The 4,084-nt window shown below is 40.8% G+C and overlaps 1 long non-coding RNA gene across 1 annotated transcript; it reads left to right on the top strand.

The window, feature by feature from the left end:
- Positions 1 to 1,680: 1,680 nt before the first annotated feature.
- Positions 1,681 to 3,202, top strand: LOC150001857 (uncharacterized). Its single transcript, XR_016512954.1, has 2 exons — positions 1,681 to 1,907; positions 2,969 to 3,202. It is a non-coding gene; the product is annotated as an uncharacterized LOC150001857 (long non-coding RNA).
- The last annotated feature ends 882 nt before the right edge of the window (positions 3,203 to 4,084 follow it).

The following is a 4,084-nucleotide window of genomic DNA, read 5'->3' as shown; positions in this document are numbered from 1 at the left end:
TGACACAGGCTATACAGCACTTGTGTGAGCTATAGGGGCTAGACGTCCTACCCAGGAAGACTGGAAACTTCTGCCCATGCCCAGAAAAGAGGAAAAAGAAAAACATAGCCTTTGGTTAAAAAGTCAGACACTCCAACTGGCTTCCTAGGCATGTGGGATTTTGGAAGAGCTCTTTTTAAAGCAAAGGTGCAGAGAAGCTACTCTCTTGGTTGAGCATTCTCTTGGTTTGGTGTTCTCTGGGTTCTATGCTGCATGGGCGGGATGTGCTCAGCTCTGGCTTGCCTCAAGTCCCGAGTTGGGAAGTGCATGAGGGAATGACAGAGGCTGGGCCCATTGTGAACTTAGGCCTCACACAGTTAGAAGCCAGCTCCTGGAGGCAGTCCCATGCTGGGAGGCTGGGACTTATGCCTTGCTGGCTGAGATGCTGAGACCCAGTGATGAATAGCACATGGGTCCTTGAGTGCTACATGGAGGCTGAGAGCAGCACACAGAAGCACCAGCCCTGAGGATGGCAGCAACCTCAGGGTCCAGGACCCTGTGGGTGGAGGTTTCCTTGCATAACAGTCTGGAGTGATCTGGCAGCGCACCCCAGAAACCTAGATGGAGAGAGAACTGTGGAAAACAGTGGAGATGCTGACTTCATGAGTGTGTGCTGAGAGAGAGAGAGAGCCGGGAGCTGGAGGATGGAGTGTGCAGCCATCTTAAACTCCCAAGGAATGAGGAACCCCTGAATTTGGTCTTGGACTATAATCTCCTTGGGGGTGGCTGGTTTACTGTGTGTTGGAGATGAGGTTGGCATGGAGCAGAAACATGTCCAGCACCCTCAAATCAGGTTTCCTATTAAAAAAAAATAAACTTACTTCCTCACAGATCTTTGTGGTATGTTGTACCTGGTGACAAGTGGCCATACCCCATTCTACATGGTAGCAATACTGCAGTCAGAAAGATGTTTTGAATTATATAAATCTGACCTGTTATTCCCCTGCCTAAACTCTTCATAGTTTCCCATTGCTGTTATGATAATCTCCTGCTTAATGTGATATGGTGGGTTGGCCAAAAAGTTCATTTAGTTTTCTTGGAAGGTGGCTCTGGTAGCACTTAGTTGTCCTTAACTTCATTTAAAACAATTTTGTTAGATTGTATTGTGATAGTTGTCATATCAGCATGCATTTTAAAAAACATCAAAATTTGTCTATTTTTGTGCAGCTATTTTAAAATGAATATGAAAGAAGATATGAAATATTTTTGGCATATTATGCTTTATTATTTTCAGAAGGGTAAAAACATTACTGAAATGTAAAGAAAGATTTGTGCAGTGTATGGAGTAGGTCCTGTGGCTGATCTAATGTGTCAAAAGTGGTTTGTGAAGTTTCTTGATACTACTGACATTTTTGGCCATCTAATTCTATGCTGTTTAGCAGCACCCCTGGCCTCTACCCACTAGAAGCTGTTAGAGATAAAGAAGCAAGGCAGTGACTCTCAAACCAGTAGGAGATGTTAACAGATGAATCATGGAAAAGGGGCCAGGAAATGACATTCTGCAGCTCCTCACACATATCTCTGGGATCAAAAGGAAGAAGATTGTTATCACCAAACACAGAGAAATGGGAAGATGTAGCTAGATAACTTTGCAAATAAGTTGAAGATAGACCTATAACTAGATTACCCTTAGTTAATCACATCCTGAGTTAAGTAGTTAATCATGTTAGATTGTGAACCCATATTAACCGGAACTGGAAAAACAGGGGAGAGGAAGAGGGGGAGGGGAGCTAATTGTATTAGTATAAAACACTTTTCTTTGTCTACTTTGCATGCACATTCTCCTGGCTGGTGGTGTGCCTGAATCTGCAGACTCATGAATAAACGCCTCGCTTTGCTGCTGAAGTCCTGTGTCCCAGTGATTTATTGTGAGTATTTCTCACAAAACCAATAGCAGGACATAGCCAATATACTCAAAATTCTCCAATCAGAAGAGCTATTGGTGAAAATGAAAAATGTATCTTTTATTTTACAGAAAAGCCTAAACAGAATTTTTGGCCAATACAATACAAAACTCTGCTATGGTGATCTCCAGTCTCATCATACACCTGTTCATTGCTCTTGGCTCAGTGAAATTGAGTCTCACTGAACATTGCTCGGTTTTTTATACTTACCATGCTTTCTCTCACAAGTTTTTGTGTATGGCATTTCTTCCACCCAGGATACTTTGCTTCTGTTTTAGTGGCAACATGGTGGGAAGACCTGAGATGGCAATGAAGCATAACAATTTTCAACGATGTGAAGGGCTGAACTATGAAAAAAACTTAAAGTATAGGTGGTCCCTCTCATCCACCCTGCCTTCTCCTATTATAAAGTGCTTGTAGGTTTATCAAGTTTGGATTAAAAAACAGAATGGGAAGAACCTACAGTTCCATAAGAACAGGAGCTACAGTACTGGTCACTGTGATATCACTGGATGAGTGTCTTGAATGCAGTAGCACACACTATTTGCTGAAGGAAGACATGTAACTACTATTTTTTAAAAATATGAGTGTCTGTTTTGTGTTGAGAACAGTGGTACCATAAATACAAATAATAATGAGTCCCAGCTGTCAAAGAGATTATAATCAGAAGAGAAAAAAATGAATCTATACTGTGGTAGAAAAGGTGCTCAGGAAATCAGAGGAAATAATTATGCATTGGAGAAATAGAGGAGGTAAGTGATCAGACTCTAATGGAGAAAAAAAGGATTTGACTGTTTATAACAAAATTTTAATGACTGCTTACTGAGCTACGACCTGGGGAAATAACAGAAAACAAGATATGAGTCCCCTGTTGTTTTAGAGCTTTACATTCAAACAAGGACCTCCCCTCTGATACCAGCAGGCAGCCAAAGAAAGATAAAAAGCCTCAAAAGAAAGAATTCAGTGTGCTCTCCCTCCCAGGAGCACAACCTCACCTTTTCCTACCCCTACTTCTTTCTCCACAGGTGTGCCACCTGGGAGCAGTGGGCAGCAGCAGCTCTTCCCTGGCTTACCCCCTGGACCTGCCTCCAAGGTCTCTTTTTTTCTCTGACTTCCCAGTGAGCTCTTCTTTTACTTTACTTCTATTTCTCAGGGAGCCAAAGGACCCCCACCTCAGTGCTCCCCTGTTGCTTCTTTTACCTTGAACTCTTCCTTTATTTCCCTGTCCCCACTTTAATAAACTTATGCTCTCAAAATTACCTGTACTCGTGTTGTGAAATCTTTTCTACATGAAGTCAAGAACCCATGCACTATCCATGAAGGCCTGAGACAGACCTTGTCTGGGCCAAGTCCCCATCCTGTAACAATAGAGCCAAACTCCTCTCATCTAATTTCCCTCAATAATGACATCTTATTGTACTTAGTATTTTATTAATGTAATAAAACTAAAATTGCCTTGAGAAGCCTGAGGACTTATAATTGTAGTGTTGCATAGGTGTTTTGTCCTAAAGAAATAGCTAGAAGCTAATTTAAAAAGAGCATGTGGCTTTATAATAAAGTCTATACCACCAAAATCTCTGGTTATTTTATCATTTAACAGAGAAGTTGATTCTAATTCTGATCAATTGAACATTGTCAGTCCTTTTCAGGGGTATGCTTTATCTTGTTTAGTATTTTAGCAAGTTAGCATGCCTCTGTAGTTCAAATTTGCACAGTGAGAGCAATTTTTGTTTTTCAGTTTTAAGTTTTTATTCAAAACTTTCTATAATTAAAAAATCAAGTATCTACAAAATTATAGATTATAGTGAGCCATATTATTATTGTTTTCACTATAGACAGAAAAGTTTGTTATTTTTATGAATGTGTTTACAAAATGAATTATAGTTGCCCTTAGTGTAACAGAGCAGCCCTCCTACCAAAAAAAAGTCCCCAGAGCCTGCGTTTGGAGGAAGGGGGCAGATTTCAAGATGCCTTTGCATATATCTATGACTGGTAGATAGTGTCTTAGTTATACAAACGGCTTTAGTTCTTCCAAGGTGCCAGGAAGATGGAAGGGGTTTTGACCATAGAATGGTGAGAAAAGAGCATATGGGGTGTGCACATGGTTCTGTGAATTGTCAGAACTGGTTACCATGCCCATT

This window comes from Furipterus horrens, unplaced genomic scaffold, assembly GCF_987537825.1.
Source record: "Furipterus horrens unplaced genomic scaffold, mFurHor1.1.pri manual_scaffold_9, whole genome shotgun sequence".
Classification (NCBI taxonomy): Eukaryota; Metazoa; Chordata; class Mammalia; order Chiroptera; family Furipteridae; genus Furipterus; species Furipterus horrens.
Note: the sequence above shows the minus strand (reverse complement) of the source record. Positions and strands in the feature narration are given on the sequence as shown.